This window comes from Megascapheus bottae, chromosome 17 (genome assembly GCF_031878675.1).
Source record: "Megascapheus bottae isolate mThoBot1 chromosome 17, mThoBot2.hap1, whole genome shotgun sequence".
In the NCBI taxonomy this organism is placed as follows: Eukaryota; Metazoa; Chordata; class Mammalia; order Rodentia; family Geomyidae; genus Megascapheus; species Megascapheus bottae.
In genome coordinates this window covers 19,120,112-19,147,663 of record NC_143525.1, presented here as the reverse complement: position 1 = coordinate 19,147,663, position 27,552 = coordinate 19,120,112, and positions in this window count along the sequence as shown.

Sequence of the window (27,552 nt, the reverse complement as noted above, 5' to 3'; positions counted from 1 at the left end):
GACAGAGAAAGAGAGACAGAGACAGAGAGAGACACAGAGAGAGACAGAGAGAGACACACACAGAGAAAGAGAGACAGAGACAGAGAGAGACACAGAGAGAGACAGAGAGACAGAGAGAGACAGAGAGAGGGAGGAGGAAGGGAGGGAAGGAAAGAAGGAAGAAAACACAGAAAGAAAAAAAAGCAGAGCTGGAAGTGTGATTCAGGGGTTCAAGTGTCAGATCAGTAGTCATGAGACCTTCAATTCAATGTCAGTAATGGCAAAGCCCAACAACTGGGATTTGAACTTAGAGCCGTGCACTTAGTAGGCATTTGAACTCAGAGCCTTGCATTTAGTAAACAAGCACTCTGTCATTTGAGGCTTGCGCCCAGCTAATTTTTTCCCCCGAAGACAGCCTTGCTATGCTGTGTGTTCAATCTCCTAACTCATCCCCCAGAGTGCTTGAACTAACAATCCAATTTTTGTATGTGTGTGTATTTAAACCCCCAGTACAAGGATTTCACGCATGAGCTAGGATTACAGGCATGAGCACTGGCGTTCTGCTGCACTCTTGTATTTTTAAAAAACTGACAAGCTAGTTTCTTTTTTTTTTCTTTTGTCAGTCATGGGGCTTGAACCCAGGACATGGGCACTGTTTCTGAGCTCTTTTGCTCAAGGCTAATGCGTCACCACTTTGAGCCACAGCCACACCTCTGGTTTTTGAGTGGCTAATTGGAGATAAGCGTCTCATGGGGACTTTTCTGCCCAGGCTGACTTTGAACCATGATCCTCAGATCTCAGCCTCCCAAGTAGCTAGGATTACAGGTGTGAACCACCAGCACATGGCTGATAAGCTACTTTCTATACTAGTTGTACTATTGTATATTTCTATTCAGTGTATGAATTTCCATTTGCTCCGTTCTATACTTAGCAACATGTAGCATATTCAGTCTTCCATTGGTTATGGCAATGAATCTCATTGTGGCTTTTATTTGAGCTTCCCTGATAACAAAGAAGATATTGGGTCATTTTAGATCTTCTCTTTGACCCTTTAAAAATTGGATTGTGGGTCCAGGAGCATGGCCTAGTAGTAGAGTGCTTGCCTAGCATTCATGAAGACTTGGGTTCAATTCCTTGGTACCACACATACAGAAAAAGTTGGAAGTGGTACTGTAGCTCAAGTGGTAGAGCATTAGCCTTGACAAAGCCCAAGGACAGTGCCTCGGCCATGAGTTCAAGCCCCAGGACTGGAAAAAACAAACAATAATTAGATTGTTGGTTGGGTGCCATTGGCATACACCTATAATCCTAGCTTTTCAGGAGGCTGAGATCTAAGGATTGTAGTTCAAAGCCAGCCCAAGACAAATTCCTGAGATTCTTATCTCCAATTAGTCAGCAAAAAGCCAGAAGTGGCCAAGCACTGGTGGCTCATACCTGTAATCTTAGCTACTCAAGAGGTTGAAATCTGAGGATTGTTGTTCAGAGCCATCCTTATCAGGAAAGCATGTGAGACTCTCATCTCCAATAAACTAGCCAGAAATGGCATTGTGGCTCAAGTGCTAGATCACTAGCCTTGAGAAAATTAAAGCTCAGGTATAGTGCCTAAGCCCTGAGTTCAAGCCCCAAGACCAGTACACACACACACACACACACACACACCACAAACAAACAGAAGTGAAGGTATGGCTCAAGCAATAAAGTTCCAGCTTTGAGTGAAGAACCCAAGAGCAAGTGCAAGGCCCTGAGTTCAAACTGGCCAAGACATGAATACGATCCCCACAGGACTTATTCATTCCACACTTAGGTGTTTCCATATGGAAAATAAAAACATAGGTTTGCGAAAAGACTTGTGTACATGTGTTCATTGTAGCTTTATTCACAAAAGCTGAAATCTAGGCCGGGAGTTTGGCCTAGAGGTTAAAGTGCTTGCCTAGCATGCATGAAGACTCGGGTTCGATTCCTTGGTACCACATACATAGAAAAAAGCCGGAAGTGGTACTGAGGCTCAAGTGGTAGAGCTCTAGCCTTGAGAAAAACCCAAGGCCAGTGCTCAGGCCCTGAGCTCAAGGCCCAGGACTGGCAAAAAAAACAACAACAACAACAAAAAAAAGCTGAAATCTAGAATCAACACAAACATCAGGCGTCAGGAGGCGAAGCTATCATATCCCCATACATTAGTATACTACACAATAATAAACTCCTTACAGAACAACATGGGTGAATCTCATCAACATATGTCCCATGAAAGTAGCCAGACACCAAGAGTACATATTACATAATTCCATTTATATGAAACTCTAGACGAGACAAATCTATAGTGACAGAAAACAGATCAGTGGTTGCCTGGGGTTGGGGGCAGGGTGGGAATCGATGGGGAAGGGACACCAGGGAGCTTTTAGAGATGATGGAAATGTCCTATATCTTGATTGTAAGGTGGTAGTATGCATATATAAATTTCCTCAAATGCTTCAAACTGAATATTTTAAATGTTTGCATTTTATTGTATATAAATTATATTTCAATACACTTGTTTTTTTTTAATCCCAAAGCTGAACCAAAATTCACACTGGAAACTATTGTGTTACAACAGTGGATACTTAGGGCCCCTATGAGTAAGTATTCATATCTTGTGGTGGGGGGGCAGTCCTGGGACTTGAATTCAAGGTCTAGGCACTGTCTTTTGTTGGGGTTGGACTGTGGGGTCAGTGACCTGGGACCTGCACAATTGAGTACACAAGGAACTTGAAATAAAAGGTACTACAGTCTTAAGCTTGCCTTAGGCTGGAGTCCTCCCCATCCCATCTTTTTTATCTTCTTCTTTTCCCAGTCTTCACCCCCAAGGTCAGGAATCCCAGTTCATTGCCGGTTGGCTCCGGCAGTCTCTGAGTTTTTTCTTTTCTTTTCTTTCTTGCCCATGGCTGGTGCTCTACCACTTAAGCACTACTTGTGGACTTTTGTGCTATTGTTTATGTTGGTTGTAAGGCTTAAACTCAGGATCTGGAAGCTGTCCCTGAGCTTTTTCACCCAAGGCTATCCATCTACCACTTTAAACCACAGTTTCCTCAAGCAATATCCTGATTAGGAGATCAAGAATCTCCAGAGTCAACATTTAATTGTCTGCCGGGGCACTGGTGCCTCATGCCTATAAATCCTAGTTACTTGGGATACTGAGATCTGAGGATCAGAGTTATAAGTCAGTCAAAGCAGAAAAGACAGTGAGACTCTGATCTCCAGTTAAAAAGCAAAAAGATAGAAGTGGAGGTGTGGCTCAAGGGATAGAACATTGGCCTTGAGCGAAAAAAGCTAAGGGAGGGTACCTTGGCTCTGAGCTCAGGCCCTGGTACTGTAAGGGGAAAACAAGTTTTGTTTTCTTCTTCTGTTCAGGGTCAAGTTCATCTCAGCACATTCACCATCCCCAGAAAGCTCTCTGCCCACCCTCCAGGGGCATGATGGTAGCTCTCTAGAGCAGTGGGAGGAAGCAGGAACCAGGCCTACCCACCAAGTGACCCTGAGGGTATCTAGGAGGGGCTGGCTGGCCAGGGGGAAGGCCAATGTGTCCATGCCCCAGTTTTTTGTCTCACTGGTTGCTATTGCCAATCATTTATTCAATGCCTATTAAGTAGCAGGCTTTGAGTTAAGCCTATGTCTGCATTTCCTGTTAATTCTCCAAAGGCCTTGTGAAGCTGCAGCTACTGTTGCCCTCATTCACAGACGAGGATGCTAAGGTACAGAGATGATACAGGTCACATGACCAGCAGGTGAATGACTGACAGGTGCTGATAATTTCCCAGCAATCCTTGCACCAGCTCCATTCCAGTTCTCAAGAGGTTGTTGTTGTTGTTGTTGTTGTTGTGTGTTTTAATAGTTTCCTGGGACTTTCCTTTGTCCCCCATCATTCCCTCTAGATTGTCAGAAGTTTACCCAGGTAAAGAATAAGACGTGATTCCCCTCCCCACTCCCACTCCCTCAAGTCTTGGGCCCTGGGCTCCCTGTGTCTGGGCGCAGTGCCAGTCTTTGTATGAGGAGAGTAGGTAGGGCTGAACTTGGTCAGGACTAGCCACAGTTGGGACCAGCAGGGAAATGATATCTACAAATAGCAGTAAATTGTTCATTGATTTCTGTACTGTTGAGGGGAGCCTTGGGACCAGCAAGAACAGGATTGGGTTTGGACTAAAGAAGTGGGAAGGGTGATTCAGCCTTGAGCAGGCAGGCAGGCCACATCACCTGGGCAGGTACCCAGGATTCCAGTGCCTCTCAGGTATCAGGGCCCCGTCTGTGATCCTCCAAATGTAATGCTCTTTTATACTCATCCCTGGGGATGTTAGTTCCTGGGAAGTGGAATCAGAATCTAGCTGATATAACCTGCTGGTGGAAAAGGGGTGGGAAATACAAGAGAAAAAGATTCTACCACCCCAAATGCCTGCTTTTCCAACATGGTCCACGTTTCCTAACAGCCTGCCCTGTTAGGCCCTTATGCTCATAAACAGAGATCAGAAAGTACTGATCTGGGAGTTTGGCCTAATGGTAGAGTGCTTGCCTAGCATGCACAAAGACCCGGGTTCAAGTCCTTGGTACCACATATATAGAAAAAAAAAGCCAGAAGTGGTTCTGAGACTCAAGTGGTAGAGTTCTAGCTTTGAGAAAATCTAAGAACAGTGCTCAGGCCCAAGCTTAAGCCCAGGACTAGCTAAAAAATAAATAATTTAAAAAATGAAAATAATCTTTATGCTTCCTTGAAGTCCTCCTGGCTCTTGGAGTTGGTTACATTGTTCCCCTTCCTTGCTCTATGTCTTTGTACACTCTGCTCTCTCTGCCTGAACTGTTTGGTCCATCTCTTATCCACAAATCCAAGTCATATGTAATCCTGAAGACCCAGACAAAATCCTGCTTTCTACTGCACCTTCCCAGCTGTCTGCATCCTCTTGATTCTTCTGTCCTTTAATTCCTGGCGTCTGTCTTAAACAATCACACACCTACCTTCCAATGTACATGTAGTTTAAATGTTTCCCTGCAGAATCTCAGAGAATGTTGTATTCCTGTCGTTTCCTGGGAAACACTGGCATTTCTTTCACTGGAGGATAAGGGCTTTGCTATCGGGAGCCACATCAAACCATCCTCACCCACATTCCTAACCTGCATCCAGAAATACAGTTTATGGTGGCTGCCTGGTCAGGCTGAGACACAGGCCTTGAAGATTCCTGTGGCTTGAAGGAACTATTGGGACATCAAGTCTCTTTCCCACCAATTCAGAAAGTTGTGATGGAGGATAGGCCTGTATCAATTTAGAATTTTCTGCCCCATCATCTATGGCAAGCAGCTCTCTAGCTTCTGAGCCTACTCCATGCTGTGACATGAATGTCCCCTGTCTGTTAACCTAGAGCACAGACGGTGACTCACAGAGTCCTGGGGCGAGTCTAGAAAAGCAGAAAAAGGATCCACTCCAGAAGTCATTGCCAAGCCAGGTGCTGGTGGTTCCTGCCTGTAACCCTAGCCACTCAGGAGGCTGAGATCTGAGGATCATGGCTCAAAGTCAGCACATGTAGAAAAGTCCGTGAGATCCTTGTTTCCAGTTAACCACCAGAAAATCAGAAGTTGCACTGTGGCTCAAAGTGGTAAAGTACTAGCCCTGAGCAAAAAGAGATCAGGGACAGCACCCAGACCCAGAGTTCAAGCCCCATGAGCCCCACCACCACCACCACCACCACCAACAACAACAACAACAAGAGAGAGAGAGAGAGAGAGAGAGAGAGAGAGAGAGAGAGAGAGAGAGAGAGAGAGGAAAAAGAAAAAGAAAAAAGAAGTCCTTGTCATCAGGCTGAGCCTTGTTTCAACTCTGGATAAGTTACAGAGGTTCTGGTTCTATGCCAGTGCCGAGGAGAGAAAGGAGCCCCGAGATCACCTCTCAGGGAAGCTGGGGATAGCACCTTTTCTCAAAGGAAAAAACTGAACATCCTTATTTGGAATGGGGAAACTGACGCCTGGTTGCAGGAACCTAATCTAACCCTGGCATGCCAGAGCCAAGCCAAAGAGCCAGTACCCCTTCACTATATGGAGTTTGGACCAAAGTTGGCAGCAGGCAGGACATCACAGCTGGCAGATGTAGATCTCTAGACAGGCTCCACAAAGGCCAAGGGTAGACAGCTAGCCTCCCAACCTCTAGCCAGACCCAGAGCTTCCAGGGACAGAGTGATTTCCTGTCACTCAGCTCTTGGGCCCAGAGCAGCTGCTCCCCTGTTTAATTAATGGCCCTGGTTCAGAGTCCTTGGTGAAGGGGGATCATGAGCCATTGCTCAGCTCCAGCCTCTGTGGAGCTTTCCATTAAGCAGGAGAAACCAGGAGTGGCTGGAAGGGGCTGAGGTGGCTTATAAGGCTGACATGCAGAGAATTTAATCTCTTCTCACCTCTCATCCTCTCTGCCCTGGCTGCTTCTTACTTCCTTCCCCTTCTTCCCCTGGCCCAGGCCACTAATGTTTCTCTGTCCTCACAGGTCTCCAACCAACCTCATTGTCTGCTTCCCTTTAAGTCTTACCTTGATTTCTTCATCTGGAACCCCACACCTGTACCCTGAGCCTGGCTCTAGCAGAGGAGCAGACAGAGCTCACTTCTTAGCATTTACAGCTCACATTAAGAGTGGTACCTTGAGGCTTTTCCTGGGAGATCAGTCTTGCTCAGAGTCATAACCTTACTTGACTATCACTCTTAGCAACTGACACCTTGCTTAGCTAGGAGAGAAGAGATGGAGTTGGCTTGTGGCTTTATCACTGGCCAACTGGAAAAGTCCTAAGAGGCAGAGAAAGTCATATTGGTCTTAGGGCCAGAGAAGTCCAGCAGAAAGTGACACATGATGCTAGTCAGTGATTTTTTTCTGTTGGATAGAATTCCTTGATGGACAGATGGTCAGCAGAGAATGCTTCATAATAGCTAGTTTGGGATGGTCAGTTTGGAGAAGTTTTAGTATAGGCCGTTAATGGGTATTGGTTGTATAGATGTTAATAATGAGTTAGGCATTTGGTGTTGAGAGGCCAATGTTGAAAGGCTTTTGTTAACATATTGGTGTTGTACTATGTGGGTGGGGGGAGCTGGTCAACAATGGGTTATTGGGATGGTATTGGATAGTTGGTTGAACATAGAGCAAATTGTTGGGAGATTGGGGCGAATCATTGGGTGATCCATTTTTGAGGACAGTCAGCTTGGCTAGTCAGGGTTAAGGTATTGGGGGCAGAAGGTGTGGCTCAGAGGATAAATGCTTGCTTAGCAAGTGCAAGGCCCTAAGTTCAATCTCCAGTACCACATGCACACACACACAGGCACATGTACACACACACACATACACACACACACACACACATTTCAATAAAAGAAGTAGATGTCGGGTCAGTATTTCGAAATTGGGACAATGTGGCCAATTACAACATCCCTAAAAGTATGGTACCCCTTCTTTCATGTTGCATGGAGTCTAATAAAGCCCGAGCAAGCCTGAGCCCAGCCCCTGGTTCCAACCCCTGACCTTCCTCAGCCCTATTCTCTGTCTAAGCAAAGCCATTCAGGATAGTGGTAAGAGTTCCATCTGTTGGCAGAAAAGCAGGTCCAGGTCCCCAGAAGTGATGCATAAGGAGTGGGGGAGAGAGTGAGCAAGAAGTAAAGAAGTAAAAAGTGTTTAGGAATGCAGCAACGCTACGGTGTGGGGGGGTTAAAGACCATGAGGCGGGGATGCTCATTGATGAATTGATTCTCATTATTGATGCTCCTTGGATAAATGTTGAAAGGTGGTGCTGAAGGACAGGAGAGGATGGGGTTCTCTCAGAGAAAGCCATGGTGTGGTTTGGCCACTGGGAATACAAATGAGATGCCTGCTAGCCTGGCCCTTCACAGGTCTTCTTGTAGCACTGGTGAGCAGTGGGAATACACACCCAGGTGTGTAACAAGTGGCAGATGTTAGTTTATGATAGGCAATGAGTTATCCTTCTTATAGGAAGTGTCCAAGCACTGGGCAAGAGAGATAAATTTGGACTTCCTTGAAGATGGAGCAGGTTATTCTCCACAGAAAAGAGCTTCCCTCTTCAGGGCTGGAAGTGTCCAAGTAGAGCAGAGACCATTCCTTCTGAGGAAGGTGGCCTCTGAGACACCGCTTCCCACCAGCTGTCCTTATATTGTCAGGGGCGTCCTCTGTATGATGAGTGGTAAGAAATGAGAAGCTAAGGGAGTAGCTATGGATGACCATCATCAAGGCAGAGTGAAAGGGGTCTACTTAGAGACGAATCAGTCTAATAGCAGTCGTAGTAAGGGTCTTTAGGTGGGCTTCAAGATAAGACAAGCTAATTGAGGGAGGTGGGATAGAGTTGGGGTTGGGGTGATGGTTCTGGATGAATCCCATGCTGGAGCTGCTGTGATCATCACAGCATGGAAGTTGAGGCCTGCAAGATGGAGTAGGTGAGTGTCCAGTCTGATGGGGGAGACTCAGCCTCTGCTGTGGGAGTCCGAATGTGAGAACAGAGACACAGTCCTTCTCTTGGGGGAGTCCCCAAGTCAAAAGGGGGCAGTAGTACTTGTCTTGGGAGTGTTTATTGTTTGTGAGGAAATCAAGAGACAGTTGTTCTGCTTGGAGATGCTCCAGGACAGCATCTCCTGGATGTGGGAAGCCATAATGGGAGGGTCACTGGGGCCCTGAGACTTTAGTTAGATGAGTGAGGACCTAGGCATACCAACTGCATCTCTCCAACTTTTCAGTGCAGGCCTAGATTCACCCCCATTGGCTGATGGCCCCTGCTATGCCTCCTGTGTGCTGCTCTCGGCTCTGCTCTGTCCCTGATGAATTATTGAAGATACTTAACCTAGCAGGAGGCGCAGGCTGCTGCTCTATGGCAGAGAGGTGGTCTTCTCCGGGTGTGCCTCTTCTCTGCCAGCACATGTGTACAACGCTCCGCTCTAGTTCCACATTCTCCACCAAGGGAAGCCTGCCTCACTACCCTTTTCCCAAGCACCCCACTTACCGAGAACCTCCAGGGGGACCTGGGCTCAGAAGATGGGCAACCCCTCTGTGTGAAACCTAAGCAAGTTGTGACAATGGTTTGCTGTATGACTTAGGGCTAACTCCGTTCCTTCTGTTCCTCTGGGTTGGGCCTAGCCTCTTAAAGATCTCTGGAAACTCTGAGTATAAGGCATGAGGAAGATCATTCTGTACAGCAGGCTCGACCACTTAGCAACATGTGGCTCAGACAATGATCTCCCCTCCCAGAACCTGTTTTTTGTAGCTATGGGAAGAAGGGGGAAAAAATCCCGAAGCTGAGCACTAGTGGCTCATGACTGTGATCCTAGCTACTCAGAAGACTGAGCTCTGAGGACTGTGGCTCAAAACCAGCCCAGACAGAAGGTCTAGGAGACTCTGATCTCCAATTAAGCACCAAAAAGCCAAAAATGGAGCTGTGGCTCAAATGGTAGAGCCCTAGCCTAGAGCAACAAAGTCAAGTAAAAACTCAAGGCCTGGAGTTCAACCCCCACCACTGACACCAGAACAAAATAAAGCAGCCAAAAATTCTGGACACGAGCCCACGATTATTGTAAACATAATGTGATAAAGCCAGTCAGGTGCTTAATACAGTCTCTGGCATGTAGTCCATACTTAAGAAATGTTGCTGATAACCAATGCTATTATTATTTTCCTCCCAGAGCGCCGTATCTTGGACAGCTTTTCACCAGCTCGTCTCCACTTTTTCATGCAACTGTACCACAGCTGTCCAATTTTTGTTTCATATGATCAGCTCCCATGCAGACAACCAGCTCTTTTCTGCCAGTGCCCCCTTTCCATTCTCCCCTTCCCATGGACAAGGCCACACAGCCCCCTCCCTACACACTCACTACCACACAGAGGGCCCTGCACTGCTGGGCCCCCTCTCTGGCAATTATGTAGAGCAAACAAGAGCAGCTGATGAGAAAGGAGTTGCTATTAGCTTAACCTTTCGGGACTGAAGCTGCTTGGACGAGATGGGCAAGTGCACAGGGAGGGAACTCTAGCAGCAGGTGGGCAGGGGGAGGGAGGCAAGAGAGCAGGTGGAAGGAGATATAGCTCGGAGGGACCGGTGGATAGATGTAAGCCCAGAGAAAGCCAGAAAAGGGACAGAGAACAAAAGGAAGGCATAGAAGTAGAAGTAAGGAGACTACAGCAGAGACAGGTGTGGAGGAGAGTCGTAGAGGAATGGTTGGGCAAGAAAGGCCCAGGTATGCGCATCAGATGCTCGTCCTGCCCATCACAGCATCTTCAGCCCCTTGCACACAATAGCATGGGACATGTATTGGGTTTGTTATCTAATTTTCTTTTTGGTACCAGTACTGGAGTTTGAACTCAGAGCCTCATGCTCTCACTTGGCTTTTTTGCTCAAGGCTGGCTTTCTACCACTTGAGCCATACTTCTAGGTTTTTGCTGATTAATTAGAGATGAGTCTCATAGATTGTTCTGCCTGGGCTAGCTTCAAACCTGGATTCACAGATCTCAGCCTCCTGAATAGCTAGGATTCCAGGTATGAGCCATGAGTGCCTGGCTTATTAGTTACTATTGCATAGCTTTGAACAAATACTTGACTGAACAACTTAAGGGAGGAAGGATTTAATTCGCTCATGGTTTCAGGGGAGTCAATCATGCTGCATGTCCCCACGAATTTGGGCAAAATGTCATGGTGGCAGAAACCTATAGACAAAGAGGCTGTTTGCCTCATGGTAGACAGGAAACAGAGAAAAGAAAGAACTGGGAATGAGGTATAATCTTTAGACATGAACCAATCTAGTGACCTACTTCCTCTGGCTAGGCATCATGCCCTGAAGTTTCCAGAAACTCCTAAAATAACATCACCTGTTAGGGACCAGGCATTTAACACATGAGTTGGAGGGGAGGATTCCATAGTCAAACCATAACAGCACATTAAAAGCTAAATGGTCAGATTTACTCTATCTGACACTAGGGAGAATCACTAAGTGATGATTACCAGAGCTGGGAGAGATCTCAGACACTGCTTGACCCAGCTCTCCCAGAGAGGCAGAGACCCAGAGGAGGCGTCTATTACCCAAAGTTACAGTGAATGTTGATATAGACTGGATAAGCATTCAGACTCATAATAGAGATCTTCCCTTTACATTACCTCCCATACCTCCCATCCATTCTCTCCATGCATCCATGCATTTATGCATGCATGCATCCATCCATTTATGCATCCCTTCACCTATCTGCTGGTCTCTAATCACTCTAGGGATACAAGCTCTCACGCAGGCCAGTCTAATTTCCAGCCTGTAGGAGTTCTGATCTGGTAAGAGTGTCCCACATATATGAGGAAAGGAAACACAGTGTGGAGAGATCCCCTAGAGAGACAAGATGCCCACTGGGCATGACACATGACTCCCTGTCCTCTCGTTGATCTGCTATTAAGGTGTATCAATATGCACAACTATCTCCTGTGTGAATCAGAAAGGCTTCAGGGAAGAGGTAACACTTATCTGGGGCTCAGAGGATACATTGGAGGAAGCTGTGAACATTGAGATTTTTAAACAGCAAAGCCAAGCCAAAGGGCTGGGAGCTGGGGATGGAGAGAGGCTCTGACTGTCCCTTTCTTCTCTCCTCTAAGCTCTGGGAGGATGAAGCAGTATGCAGGGTGGTGAAGAAGGATGATGGTGGAGGCGGTTGGTCTTGTGAAAGTGGCCAGGAGCTAATTGAATATGGATTTGCTGAGGGTGGTCAGATAGCAGATATATTGAAGCTTTTCTTCCTGTTCTCACTTGTGTCTAGCCTGCTTCTCTCATGATGGCTTAGATGGGCCAGTCAGAAGAAGGCAGGAATGGGAGTCCGAGATCTTTAGGCGGCCAGGGTGAGAGAGAGTCCTTCTTCCACCTGACCTGGGCTTGGCCAACTATAGAAACCCACCATGACTCTTCATGCTTCTCAGGGGGCTGAGGGAGACGATGTGGAGGGGGAAGGGAGACCTGACTCACACTTTAGCCCACATCCTGGGCGAGACGGCAAGGAATATTTTTAGGAGCTCATTAAACAGGGAAGAAAGAAAGGGAAGGGAAGGAAGGAAGACGAGGATTATGCATTATTTTTCATCCCAGTGACAGCTCTGAGCATCTCCACTGGAACTGTCATGCAAAAGAAATGGCATGTCTAATATTATTATGGAACGGGAATGTGCAAGAGCCAGTGTGCAAGTGAGCGTGCCACATGGTGGAGTGGGGGGCCAGGGTGAGCCCGTGCATACGCACCAGGAGAAAGGAATTAGAGTGTGTGGCAGGGTGGGGGAGCCAGTAGCATGTGGATGTCTAGAGTCTGGGAACTGTAACTGTGGGAACAACTCTGCGAAACTGTGTGTAATGGGGCATGCAGACTGTGTACAACTGTGTAATTGGGTGTGTGTAACTCTGTGCGTGAGACATCGCTAGAGAGCTTGTCCCCTGGAGCTGCGAGGACATAATCACAGTGAAAAAGCAGCCAGAGTACATGGTGTTGAGCAGGTGAAGGGTCACAGGGGGTGCAGAGATAATTCCCAGGCAACCCCAGAAGGGAGTGAGAAACAGATAGGATTCAGGACACGATGGGCCTAATCATACTCTTCCCAAAAGAAGGCAGAGAAGTGGCTACAGGTCCATTTCACAGTGGCCCTGTCATCTGGGCAGTCTTGGCTACATGCTGACTGGGGGACAGTACCAAACTAATGTGAGTTCAACATTCTCTCCTTTTCTGTGTGCCAGTATTGGGGCTTGATCTTAGGGTCAGAACTTTAGTTTTTTGTTTTTTTTTTCTCGAGGCTAGCATTCTATCTTTTGAGGCACACTTTCACTTCTGTATTGGGTGGCTAACTGGAGATGAGAGTCTCACAGACTTTCTTGCCAGGCCTGGCTTTAAACTGTGATCCTCAACTGCATGCTAGTGGCTCATGCCTGTAATCCTAGCTATTCAGGGGACCAAGATCCGAGGATCAAGGTTCAAAAGCCAACCTGAGCAGGAAAGTTTGTGAGACTCTTGAGCTCCAATTAATTAATCACCGAAAAAGTCAAAGTGAAAAACTGTGGGTCAAGTGGTAGAGCACAAGCCTTGAACAAAGAAGTTCAGGAACAGTGCCCAGGCCCTGAATTTAATCCTCAGGACTGGCACTAAATAGATAGATAAGTTAGATAGCTAGTTCTCAGAGATCTGAGCAGCTACTTCCTGAGTAGCTAGGCCTACAAGCATGAGCACCAGCACCATCCCAACATTCTCTTGTTAGGTCTTCAACTATTTGGTGGGTGCTTCACAAGAAAGATCTTACTGAATTTCCAGAACCTTCTGGTGAGGTAGATAACTGTTACTATTCCCAGTTTATGAGTAAAGCTCACCCTCCATACCTGAGACTCAAGGTGAGAACTTTCCTGATATCACAGAGGCTGAAATGTAAATGAGCCTCAATATGGCTTCTCACATACATCGCTGAGCCCAGAGGAAGTGACAGAAAGAGATCTGGGGATGGGGAGCCTTATCAGGGTGTCTCTGGGGTCCTGGTGATGTGAACTGAGAGTCTGGGGTACCGGGGGCCTGGAGAGATGGGGGATCCAGAACTGGGCAGGGAGAGCAGATTCGCTACTGTCAGCGGCTGAGCTGTGGCACAGGCCCTGCCCACTCGGTAACTAAAGCCAACCTCGTAAGTGGCTAATTGATTTCTGTTCCCTGATTAAATGCGCAGCACTTTACATGGCAGCAGAAGGAGGTCAGAGCTCCCCCCCCCCCACTTCTCCAGCGCTGTGTGCGGAGAGACAAAGAAATTGATTTTCCAATCGATGCTCTGAGCAATGATTAAATGTTCTCTGCACAGCGGGCCTAATGAGTCCCAGAGGGGCGTGCCGGCCCTTTAATTAGAGTCTCCCATGGGGGCTTGAGATGGGGCTGCTTTAGAGTGAGGGGATTCAACTAGGGAGGAGGCCTTCTTTCTCCTCCAGGACTGGTGGGCTGGGCCTCTGGGGGGCAGCCTGGCCTGAGAGATGCTGTCTAGACATCCCTAGGTTTGGGGACCCTTTAGTCTCCCTGTGAGACCTCATGAAAAGGCTCAGAGGCTCTAAGGCCTCTGAGCTAAAATCCTCCCAGAAAGCCGGGGGAGAAGAGAGCTGGAGCCTGGAGCCCCCCCAATCAAATGCACAGAGCCTTGGCTTTGGGTAACACCCAAGGCCCCCACCGGACTGGTCCTGGGTGCTTAGGGAGCCAAGAGTCCTCATTTGGTCAGTCTGGCTTCTGCGCTGGAGCAGAGACTCAGACAGGAAATGAATCCCCTCTAAGCGGCTGCTGCATTTTCATTACCCAGCTGCCCCATTGGAGGAGCCGACTAAAGACTTTAGAAATTCAAATGAGGCTCTCCGGGGAGACTGGGGCTTAAACATTCCCCTGCGCAGGCGGCTTTATTGAAGGAATAAACTATATTTGCAAAGTAAGATATTGAGGCTGTCAGTTTCTCTTAGGGATATAATGAGATCCTGGGAGGGAGGGAGGGAAGGAGGGAGGGACAGACTGGAGGCCGGCAGGATGGAGCTCCCTAGGGTGGGAGCCCCAGCCAGGAGCTCTGGGCCGAGCAGCCCCCACGAGGACCAGGCAGAGGTTCCCCCCTCTAATGATCACCCAGCTCCTCCCTCTCTCCACACTTCTGTCAGAAATGAAAGGTGGAGGCTGACTGTGGAGGCCAGAAGGCAGATGGTGCTGCTAGGTCCTGGAAACCCCAAGATGGTATAGCCCCCTGAAATCCTTCACCGACTTTACCTGCTAGCTCTGCCCCCTGGATGTTGTATAGTTCTGCTCAGGAGGCAGAAGAGAAAGGCAGGGGTCCAGACTCTGACAGGAGTTATGGCTGTGTCTAGGCTCTCTTTGGGATCTGTGTAGTCTTGGGAAAGTTACTTTTAAAACTTTCTCAAAGTCTCAACTATCTCTCTTATTTCAAGAGATTAAGTGAATTATTACAGATAAAGTACTTAGTAGCTTAGTTTGGTAGCATCTCACCTTTTTTTGTTATGTTTTTTTCATTTTTGTTTTTATGGGTCATGGGGCTAGAACTCCCCTGGGTTCTGTCCCTGAGCTCTTCAGCTCAAGGCTACTACTGTCCTGCCCTTGAGCCAAGCTCCACTTTTCATTTTCCTCAGACCTCAGCCTCCTGGGTAGTTAAGATTAAAGGCATGAGCCACTAATGCCTGGAATATTTTACCAGTTTTATAGATGACATGCCTAACTAAAAATCCTAGCTATTATTATTATTATTATTATTTGCAAGTCCTAGGGAGTGAACTCAGGGCCTGAGCACTGTCCTTGGGTTTCCTCAAGGCTAGTGTTCTACCATTTGAGCCACAGCACCACTTCGGGCTTTTCCATGTATGTGGGTATGGAGGAATTGAACCCGGGTCTTTGTGTATGCTAGGCAAGCAATAGGCAAAACCCCCAGCTCCCTAGCTATTATTAAAGAACGGGGGAAGATGTGGAAAAAGGTAGTGATACACCACTTCCATTCCTCCAAGAGACTCTACTCTCATCTCACCATCCAAGAGCCAGTATGATCACCACCATCATCTTTGCAATGCCTTCTTACTACCTGCTAGTGGATCAAGGTAGAGCTATCTATCCTCTCTTTCTTTTCTGGTAATAGTATTTGGGTTTGAACTCAGGACCTCATGCTATACCTGAGCCACAACCTTCAGCCAAAGAAAAGAACGCAGAGAACAAAATACCTGGATCCCTTAGCTCACCACATCAGAGCCCAGACAAAGTGAGGGTAAAGGAGCATCAGCCCCTGTCTTCCTACTCAGGGCTCCAGCATGGTGCTCAGGCCAAGGGAGGCCCTCAGTCAGATTAGAAAGAGGAGGTATCAAGTTTAATGGGTCAGGCAGCTATGGGGCTGTCTGTTACTCTCACTCTGAGGCTGGAGGGAAGATTAGAATTGACAATGTACAGGGTCCCGAGGACAGCAGCCTAACCCGAGGAGCCAGAGGAGGTCTGAGCTGTCAGGGCGGTGAGGGGAGATGTGCTGGGGGTTGTTCCATCCTTCTCGGTGGGTCTTCAGCCTCTGTTGACTGAAAGGCTACTGAGACCTAGAAGTGCAGACAACACAACCAGACTCTGATCCTAACTGCACCATGGGACTTGGGCAAATCACTAAAGCACCCTGGATCTGTAAAGTATGGGTAGCTTTGTAATGACACAGAAGGAAAATTGATTAGAAGTCGAAGGACTCATTGTTTGATCCTTTCTTGTATCCCACAGGTCTTTTGAGATATCTGGTCTCAGTATCCTTATCTGCAAGAGGAAATAGCACTAGGGATCTGACGTGTAGGAGGTATTGGGGATGAGGTGAACTGGAGTTCCCAAAATCTGATCATGGCATTCCAAAATGAGCTCCCTCCAGCATCCCCACCACCTCTACCATCTCTGTCATCACCATCACTGTTACCATTCCTTCACCTCCACCACCACCACCCACAGCTGCCACACACACAAATATGCCAGCATGAGGAGACAGTGGGATATTCTGGCACTCAGATAGTCAAGGAGCAAAGATAAGCAGTCAATTGCTTGGGAGGATGACATGAAGCCCAGATTCATTGGGCAATCAAATGCTAGGTGTTCTTGTACTTCAACAGTCCCTAAGCTCCCTGCCTCTTACCAGCAAGAAAAAATGCAGTGGACACCATTGACAAAGGGGCAAGGAAAGAGATTAGCATTAGCTGAGATCCTGCTAATATGCCAAGCATTATCTTTGGTACTTTAGACAACTTTGAGACTCTGGTTTTCTGTGATAAGTATCAGCTACTCTATTTTACAGAGAAGGGAGCTACAACTTGGAGGGGAGGGATCTGCTTGTGGTTACCAAGTTAGTGAGTGTCCCTTTGAGATTATATCTCATGCTCATACTCCTTCTCCAATCCCCTCATTTCTAGATGGAGTACTCAGAAGAGTTTACTCAGAAGAGTAAACTTGTAGAAGTGTGGCAGACAAGGTGTTGATTCTGGGATGAAAGAGGCTTCTAGGTCATTTATTTCTTCCTTTCTTCCTTCCTCCTTCCCTCTCTTCCTCCTGTCTTTCCTACCTTTCTTCCTTCCTTCCATCTTTCCTTCCTTTTTTTTTTTTTTCTGGTTGTAAGGCTTGGACTCTGGCCCCAGGTGCTGTCCCAGATCTCTTTTGGCTCAAGGCAAAAAGTGCTCTACCACTTTGAGCAACAGTACCACTTCCAGGTTTTCTGGTGGTTAATTGGAGATGAGTCTCACAGGTTGGCTTTGAACCACCATCCTCAGATCTCAGTCTCCAGAGTAACTAGGATTCTAGGCATGAGTCACCAGTACCAGGTGATCTTAAGCATCCTGTTAGAAGAGCAGGATGTTTTGATTTCCTAGGCCGGTTACTGTACTGTGAGATGGCATCCTGCATGCTAGGGAATCCATTTGCTATACATTCTGTTCATCTTTGATCAATTCGAAAATCAACAAGCAAGAACACTGTCTGGCTTTTTCACTGGGTCCCAGGACACATCATAAGGCCTGGCACTGGGATGAGTAATGGTGGCTGAGTAAATACATGAATGAACCCATGAAAACATGAATCAATCAGGACGTCAAGACCTGAAAAGCTGCTCTGATGATTGGAAAACAGGAAAAGCGCAGTCACCTCAGCTTTCCCTGCTTTTCATTATTATTCTTTCCCCCCTTCATCTCTGATTTTATATAAATGGTAGCTCTCAGTTTACAGAGCACAAACTGACTGATGCCCCAGAACTAATATCCTGAGACAGACCCAGAGGGAGAAGGATGATTACTTAACACAGCACCTAGGGGTATGAGGTGTAGGGACATCATTCTTGTGCAATGAAAAGCAGCTGAAATGAAGTTATACAAAACACACATGGCGCTCTTGCAGTGGCTTTCTTCCCCATTCCTCCCTGCTCCCAAGGTTCTGCTTCTTGCATGTGTTCTTGTGCATGTCTGGAGAGCCTAGGGCTCTTGGTAATGGAAAGTAGGCCCATACCTTATAAATCCCGCTTCAGGGCCTAGATAGGCTCTGGGTAGCACTGTCTACCTTTTGGGGAGAGGGGCTCAGTTGCTCTCCTGCCCCATTCGTGACCCTGTAAGGTAAAGGCAGCCACTGCTCATTGATCTCATCTGGGCCCCTATGGGTGATGAGATGGGCACTGATGGGTGAGTTGGCAGCAGACTGTAGTGGCACGGCCAGCTGCCCTGGGCACTGTCTTCCCTGCTTGTCACCACTCCCGGCTGCCCAAGCAGCAAAGCAAAGCCACAGTGACAAGATCCAGAGGGGAGAGGCTCCAGCATGAGGGGGATGTGCTGGTGTCACAGGCCACTGGAGCGGCAACATGACAGCTTCTCATCTTGGGGGAGCCTTATGTCCTCAGTTCCTTCCCCCTCTGCCTTGACCCTTGTCAGTCTCCATTGCTTTGGCTTGCTTTATTCCCTGCCATCTATTCCAGGGTGACCTCAGCTTTGAATGACCCTCGGTCCACTCTTCTATCTCCAGTTCCTTCTTTACCCACCACCAGACCTCAGGCTTCCTGCTCTCCTGCACGTATGTGCATGCGTGTGCGCGCACACACACACACACACACACACACACACACACACACACAATCTCAGACAGGAAACAGGAGTTTCCTTCTGGGACCTGTATAACACCCATGGTGAGTGGCTGGGATCTGGATCCTCAATGGGTTTGTAAATGTGATCAGTCATGCCTATGAGCATAAATGACATGAGTGTGGATATGGGAGTTTTCAAGTGTGTGTACCCATGCATGCGTGTGATAGTGAAGGTACAAGAGGGGTGAAAAATCTACAGAATGGGGGGTGAATATGGCTATATGTGTGAACCCTCAGTGGGCTGCACGAGGTGGAAAGATGTGAGTGCCTCTGGATGTGGAAACTGAGCCCAGGGGCAGATAAACAAATGCATTCTCCCCAGCAGCTGTTTTCTGGATATGGAGGCTGGGGGCTAGGGTCATACCCCATTGGACCACTCCATTCTTCTCTTTTGTCATTCCCTGTTCCCTCAAATTAGGCCAGAGTATGAGCAAGGGGGGGGGGGTGAATCTGCTGAGCTCCACGCAGGCCCCTGCCTGCTCCCTGTCAGCCACTGATCTGTTCGTGTTCCTATAAATATTTACAAATCCCAGCTGCTGAGGAGCAAGACATCCTCTGCCAGCTGGGGCTCCCAGCCTGGAAGCTGGCAGGGAGGAAAGTGGTAAGTGAGCACTATGGGGGAGGGAATGTGGGGTTGCACTAGACAGGCACGTGTTCAGGACTCCCCAGATCAGCTCCTAGGTCTGCACAGCCCTGCCTGTGTGCCCTGTACAGCCAGAAAGGTCATCTGTACCTTGACCTCAGGAAGCCTGCCTCACTCCTACCTGAGGAAGAGAGGGTTCCTCCTTGGTAGTCAGCCTATTCATATGTCTCAGTTAAGGGTTCAGAAAGGGATCCTCTATTTTAAAATTTTTATTTACTTCTTTAAAAATTATTTCTTTTCTCTTCTTTTTCCTTTACTTTCTTTTTTTTTTTGCCAGTCCTGGGCTTGAGCTCAGGGCCTGAGCACTGTCCTTGGACTTTTCTCAAGGCTAGAGCTCTACCACTTGAGCCTCAGCACCACTTCTGGCTTTTTCTATGTATGTGGTACCAAGGAATCGAACCCGGGTCTTCATGCATGCTAGGCAAGCACTTTAACCACTAGGCCAAACTCCCAGCCCCTCCTTTACTTTCTTTTAGTACTGGGTTTTGAACTCAGGATGTCAGGTTAGTCTGAACCTCCTCCTGCCTGTCTCCTATTAATCTACTTAGGGACAACTTTTCTAGATGGGAGGAGGCAGAAGCGGGGGTTACCGTATCTTCAGTTAGACTCCTTCTCTGTCCTGCCCTGCTAGGACCTTTGGAACTGGGCTGACTGTAAGAATCTTGTAGGAGTCATCCACACTGTAGCCCACCCTGTTGGTCAGATAGCCCAGTGAGCCAGACCTAGGAAGCAGAGATCAGTTGTTGAGCTCTGTCCCAGCCCAGTATCCAACATACAATCGACCCTTGGACATCGTGTGGAGTTGCTTTTCCTATGTTCAGATCTTGAAGTAAAGCGTTCCCAGTGGGACTTGGGAGTGAACTCCAGCTCTAAGTGGTAGAAGACATGTTCCTGAGAATTGGCATCTGAAGACCCAGATATGCTGGGCCAGTTCAAGAAAGTCCCATATGGACCAACATTTACTGGTTATAACTGTAGACTAAAATCAGAGCTGAGTGTGTGTGTGGCTCAAGTGGTAGAGGGACTGCCTAACAGCAAGGCCTTGAATTCTAACCAAAAAACAAAAATAACTTCAGATTGATGACTTAACATTAAAAATAACTTCAGGGGCTTGGAATGTGGCTTAGTGGTAGAGTGCTTGCCTAGCACACATGAAGCCCTGGGTTCGATTCTTCACTACCACATACACAGAAAAAGCCAGAAGTGGCACTATGGCTCAAGCGGTAGAAGCAAAAGAAGCTTAGGGACAGAGCCCAGGCCCTGAGTTCAAGCCCCAGGACTGGCAAAATAAATAAATAAATAAAATAAAATAAAAAATAACTTCAGACTGATGACTTATTGAGCCCCCTTGAGTGGGACTCTCCATAACAAGATCATCACTAGATGCTGACTAGATTTATCCAACAAAGCCAGGAACTAATAATGTGTGTGTGTGTGTGTGTGTGTGTGTGTATGTGTGTGTGTGTGAAGAGGAAGTAGATAGAAGGAATTTTATGACATTGAGGTGCTATGGCTGCTCGTGTGGAACCCTCATCTAGGAAGTAGGTCCAAATAGGGATGTTGAGGCAGTTAGGCAGGGGCTGTGTGCTCTTCTAGAGGACAGAAGCTAGGACAGTGACTTTCCATCTGAGTCTTTGGTGTCCATTCCGGCTGTCTGCACTTGGCTGGGGAATCTACATCATTCTAATTTTATACAATGAGGACTGGGGTGATGCTCATATGGGCTACTTTCCTTTCTAGAGCTGTGGGGAGGTGGAGAGGAAAAAGGAGTGAAAAGCTTAGGGATCTTTTTTTCCCCTTGGCAAAAGTTAATTCACCCCACCACTGAAAAAAACTAGCCTTCTCAGTTACCAGGGAGGAAGTGTATGGGTTGAGGAGGGGCGAGCAGGAGGAAGGGACAGTCTGAAGCTGGAATGTGCTCTGGAAGAGAGGTCTTGTGACAATAGTGGTATGGGAAGGGTTAAAAATATTCCAAAAATAACCAAGTCAGAGCCTAAGCCAGCCGGCTAGTGCTGCTCCCGGAGAGCCAGATCTATAGCCGGAAAAAACAGCCTGCTCTGTGCCCCACTGCCTGCTGCCTGGCACTGTTGTTAATTAAGCCTTCCAGACCCTTCCACCAACCCCTTGTGTCCAAACAGGGGGCTGAATGGGGAGTAAGCAAGGAGCCTGTGTCTCATCTCACCAAAAGCAGGGGATTCCAGCAAGGACCAGGAGTCTGGTATCCATTATCCACCCGAATCACGCTCTGCCTTGAGTTAGGATAGGACAGAGTCAGACAGACAGGCACAGTGCCGACCTTGTGGATGAGATCAAGCCAGCAAGGCAGATTCTACCAACCATACATGGCCAACATGGCAGGGTGGGGACCCCAGGGATCAGCTTCTCCTAGATGCATGTCCCCAGTGTTGGGAAGGATCAGAGGAGCCCCTCCAAGAACATTCCACATTTCCATTTCAAGCTTAAAACTACCTCCACTATCTGCAGGGCCTTGTGGGAAATGAAAACATGGAATCTGTTCAAACATGGGAAGGAATTTTAAGGTGGTGACAACAGAACATTAAACTAAGTTCAATCCCCTTCTGAATGCAGGTTCTGTACACTGTACAGGCTACACACTCATGAAACCAACCTTATTCTAGGGTTCCATGGAATGAGCATTTACTAAACACTCACTGCTCAGCTCTATAATTTCACGAGCCCTACCACCTGAGCTCTGCCCCTCCCACTAAGCATCCTTCTCCCTAACCAGATATGAGATGAGGGGCTAAAGAGTCTTCTCAGAACATGAGCCATCCTGATGCTGGCTGACATTGCTATAGCCATAGTGGCCCCCCCACCCCTTACCTAGCTGTTTGGACTTCTCTGAGCCCTATGGTCTAACTACTTTCAGAAGGTCTGTGGGAGCCACCCAGTTCAGAGGTGCATAATGACCCTCTTCTCCATGGCTATCTGATCTCTCATGAGTGTGAGAGCCTGAAAAGAGCACCAGGGTTTCCCTTCTTGGTTGGATCAGATCTATGATGTTGAGCAAGCAAATTTCTTCCCGTCAGGCTCAGTTTCCCTATGAACTAAAGGATCTCAAAGATCCATCTCTCTAGATTGTAATGTCTACCTACTTGAAGTGGGAATGGGAAGGGAGGTTTTTGTTGTTGTTGTTGTTGCTGTTTTCCCTAGACAGGACACTGCTAGGGCTAGGGGCAGTGTCCTTAATTCAAACCACAGTCATGGTGGATAGGATAACCCTTTGAGAAAGTCTCCTGTAGACATCCCAAGGACCAGAAGCCTTCTCCCAGATGTTCCCACCCTCACACTCAGAATCCAGGAAAACCAGTCACTTCCACTAGCCCCAGATCCTCCTCTACCCTGCCTTCCCCAATCTCGCCTGGGAGCTGGACCAGTGGGGCTAGAGGAATCAAATCTTAGGGAAGAGGAGGAGAGGCCTGCAGACTGTGCTAGCCAGGCAGCCTTTCTCTGCTGCCTTTGCAGGAGGCTCAGCATAATTGCACTGCCTGTCACTCCTGCGTCCTGCTATCTGTCTCTCCAGCTGACCCCACGCACCCGCTATTATATTGGTTCCTGATGGGGCTGCGGAGCCTCATCACTTATACATGCAGCTGGGAGATGCAGGCTGGGCTCAGGGAAATAGTCCATCTCTTAGGTCTCCTCCGCTCTCAGTCAGGGCCTTTTCTGAGTTGTATCCCTGGAGTTGGCTCTGGGATGGGCAGCTGCTGATCAGAGCAGGTAAAGAGGATGCCCAGGACTGGGCAGGTTCCTGAACTACCCAGGTAGAAAACCCAGAGTTCTTTAGTGGAAGCACAATGAGAAAATCTGCTGCTGAGTGCTGGTGGCTTATGCCTGTAAATCCAAGCTACTCAGGAGGATGAAATCTGAGGATCACAGTTCAAAGGTAGTTTGGGCAGGAAAGTCTATGAGATTCTGCCTTCTAATTAACTACCACAAAGCTGGAAGTGAAGCTGTGGCTCAAATGGTAGGATGCTAGCCTCGAGCAAGCTCCATGGATGATTCCCCCCCCCCCCAAAAAAAGAGGTAGAAGTGGAGATGTGGTTCAATCGGTGAAATACTAGACTGAAATGAAAAAGCTAAGAGTGCCCAGGCCCTGAGTTCAAGTCCTGAACTAACATACACACAAAAAGAGTATGCAGAGCATCTGGCACCTATTGGTACCCAGGTAACAGCAACAATATCAGTCCTTGTTTTCCTTCCTTTCATAATCATTTAAAAATCTTTCCAGAAACCTGGAAATCCCCTTGCCTCCATCTCATCCCATCACAGACTCCTCTAATTAGTCTCCAAGTCAGCCAATTCTGCCTTTTGGATTCCCAAGCCAGTCTATGATCATCTCTTACCTAAACCACCAGACCTGCTTCCTAGTTAGTCTCTCTAGCAGCATTTTTACTCTATTTTAATCATTCTTCTCCACAGTAGCTGGAGTGATCATTCTCATCTGAAAATTCTAATTATATCACTCATTCAACACTCTTCAGTAGTTTCTAATTGCCCTTAGGATAAATTGTAAACAACTTGTCATAGCTCACAAGATTCCCACATGCGTATTCCTTCGCACCTACTGTTCCTTCTGCATGGGATACTCTTAACTTCTCTCCCTTCTCTCCCTCTGACAGTCATCTTCTTCAAATTGCCATCCTTGGTCAGGGCTTAATTTAAAATATTGCCTCCTGCCAGGTGCAGAGGCTCATGCCTGTAATCTTAGCTTCTCAGGAGGCTGAGATGTGAGGATCATAGTTCAAAGCCATCCTAGGCATTGAGTCTGTGAGACTCTTCATCTCCAATTAAACACCAGAAAACCGGAAGGGGTACTGTGGCTCAAGGGGTAGGGCAGTAGCCTTGAGCTGAAGATCTCAGGGACAACACCCAAGCCCATGACTAACAAATAAAATACTGCCTCCTCCATGACAACTCTGCACATGATGAAGCCACATGTTCACATAGCATGCCACACATTGCCAGGCAGTACTTGTCAAGCTAGGTAGCAATTGCTTGTTTAATTGTTCAGGTTCCAGTGATACACTGCAAACTACATGAGGTCAGAAGCCTTCTGGCTCATTTCTATGTCCTGTGATAATAAATATGGCAAGCAGTCAATTAAAAGGAGTTTATAGAATAGATGGAGGATGGATGGATAGATGGGTAGAAAAAAAATGACACCTCCTCTGGGCAGGGTGCTTTTCATTTGTGCTTCATAACACATAGTTCAAACCCCTACCTAAGACTTCCACTCCTCTGCCATAAAACGGGGGAAAACAGTAATACCTGCCTCACAGGGTTTGTATCATTAAATGACATAAGCCATGTAATAGTTTTAAATTCCCGATAATAGGTTGTTAAGTTTAAACGAGGTAATCCTCATAAAATGTTTAGAATGAGATCTTGCAATTTGTAAATGCTAAGTTGGCTACAATGATTACAATAGCATGTATCATTCCTTTCTGTCTAGGTCCCCAACAAACAGTAACCTCCCCGAGGGAACCGCTTAGATCTTTCCTTTCGATATACGGCCTCTCCCACCTTGCCAGTGCCCAGCTGAATGTTTTCAGTAATTGAAAATAAAAAAAGGGAGGGGAATGAATGCAGACTCACCAGCTGGTGAGTAAGGCTCACCCCTTCATCACTCATAAGCCCAGACTCACACTAACACAGTCTCTTACACATCCACACCCACTCACATTCATTCAGCACACCTCAAAATATCAGGGAACAACCATTCAGTTTCCTAAACCCAGCCATGCACAAGTTAAGAGCTTTGCCTCCTCCCTCTCCATTTCCTGTACACCCCAAGCTACCCCAGCATCCAGCACCCTTCTCTACCTCTTAGAATGTGAAAGGGGGTGCTGTAGGAGTTAACCCTCACACTCAGCAAAGAAAACAAAGCCAGACTTTCACCTTCAGCTATGGCAGTGTCCCAGCTGCCGAGTGCTGCAGGCCCTCCCAGCAAAGCTGTCACTCCTGCCCCTCCCAGAAAATCTGGCCCCTGATCTTGGCCAGAGGTTGAGAAGGGGCTTCCTGGCACCAGAGGTTCATGCTTGTAATTCTATTTAAGAGTCTGAGATTTGGTGGGTTGAGGTTGGAAGAAAAATCCTCAAGGCAGGTAAGTCCTCAAGAATCCATCTTCAAAATAACCTGAAAAAAGCAAGACTGGAGTTGTGGCTCAAGTAGGAGAGCACCAGGCAAGCAAACAAGGGGCCTTGAGTTCAAACTGGAGTAAAGGGGAAAAAAGGAAGTAGTGCTGTGGCTCAAGTGGTAGAGTGCTAACCTTGAGCTGAAGAGCTCAGGGACAGTGCCTAGGCCCAGAGTTCAAGCCCCATGATCAACTTAAAAAAAAAAGTACTTAAAAAAATTAAAAATCCAGATGTGGTGATGCACACTTGTAATCACAGCACATGGTAGGTAGCAAGATCCTGAGTCTGAGGCCAACCTGCACTCCATAGTGAGATTTTTGTCTCAAAAACAGACAAAAAAAATAAAAAATAAAAGCAACAGGAGGAGGCTGGGGGGTCAAAACTCTAGGCTTCCTTCTAGCCATTTGGTTCTGTCTCTGAACCTAGAATCTTAGGCTCATTTTCCCTCTCTCCAAAGCATAGAAATTTCCTGCAAGTTGGTAGAACAAGGGTGAGTTAAGAGCTGGAGTGATGACATTAGCTCCCTTTTTCTGGGATTATATAGAGGTCAGATGCTGAATCCAGCTCTTTACTTACATTGTAGATCATTGAATCCTCATAATTATTCTTTTTTCCCCAGGAGAAAACACTTGAGACCCGCTTGTGAAGCAGGTTCCCTAAAGCACTTGGCTGAATTGGCATGGCACGCGGGTTTTTAATTCTAGAATCTTCGGTTAACAGGCTTTCGAGAATGGAGAAAGCATGGGGGAGTCTCCAGGAGTTAAAATGGGGCGACATCATTCAGTGAAACACACACACTCCTTCCCCGTCAGTGAGGAACAGCGCGCCTTGAACTCCAGGACGGCAGGAGGGGGAGGTCTCTTTGGGGGACCCGGGCGGGACCGAGGCGGGGTCTGGCAAGCCCGAGGGAGGGGCGCCGAGCCCACGGCTCAGTCTCCCAGGCCAAGATGACTGTTAATTAAAGTGCTGGCACCCGCTCCTCTCTGCAAAGTTTGAAGCCGTTATTTTCCACTCCAGCGAAGCGGGGAGAATCCGGCTGGGCAGACGGAGACGCCACACCGCGCCAGGGGCGCGGGCGCGCTTCGGGGCGGGGCGCGGGGCGCCGTGCCGCGGCGGGCACGCCTCCCGGGCGCCCGGGCGAGGGCCGGGGTGGCCGCTCCCGCCGCCGTCCCCGAGGCCCCGCGGCCCGCCGGCCTCCCCCGCCCGCTCGGCAGCGCCGCGGAGGACGGGCCCGTGCGCGCGTCCAGCCGGAGTTGGGGGGGGGGGTGCGATGGGGTGGAGAGGGGAGAGGATGGTGCAAATCAGACCCCGGGTCACCAGCTCGATCGCTTTTAAGGGAGTCATTATTAAAGAGACTGCCTGGGGACCGAGGACTACTTGGCCTGGCTTGGGGAGGTGCGGATTCCCGGAGCCTTCCCCCCCCCCCACATCCCCAGACACTTGAGACAATAAAATAGATAGTGCCTAGAGACTCCTTCGCGTGGAGGTTGGAACAGCTGGGAGCCAGACTGCAGGGCTGTAGTCTTGGCTCTGTCATTTCTTACTTGTGTGACTTGATGCGCAACTCTTAACTTCACAGAGCCATAGCTCTCCATCTACAAACTGAGACTCATGATGGGCTTTACGTGCAAATTGATGAGAAGACCAAGAGATCTCATACATACAGGTCCTGGCACACAGTGGCCCACATTAAATGCTATCTCTTGATTTTTGTTTGCTTGTTGGTTTGTTTTGGCTGGATGTTGAGGTGATGTCACTCTTACCTGGGCTTAGTGCTTGTAAAATACTCTCCAAGTACTACCAAGTACTCCCACATCACTGTCCCTGTATGCCATTCTCGCCCTGGGCGAGAGTGAACAAGCTCAGCCTTGGATAGGGAGGGCCAGAGAATCATGTGGACACCATGGGAAGTCAGCAGGGAGAGATCGTGAGCTGGGAGGGGACTGTCAAGAGAAAAGAGACTGGAAGTTTGTTTTGTTCTTTTTAAGCAGCAGAGCCCTCCCTGGTACTAGGAATAAAGGAGGGTGAAGGAGTGCAGTGGCCAAGCACTGGGCCTCAAACAATGTGACACATATTTTGATGGAAGCAGACACATTTCAGTTTATGCAACCTAAACATTTTACTGCACTGGAAGAAGACAACTCCC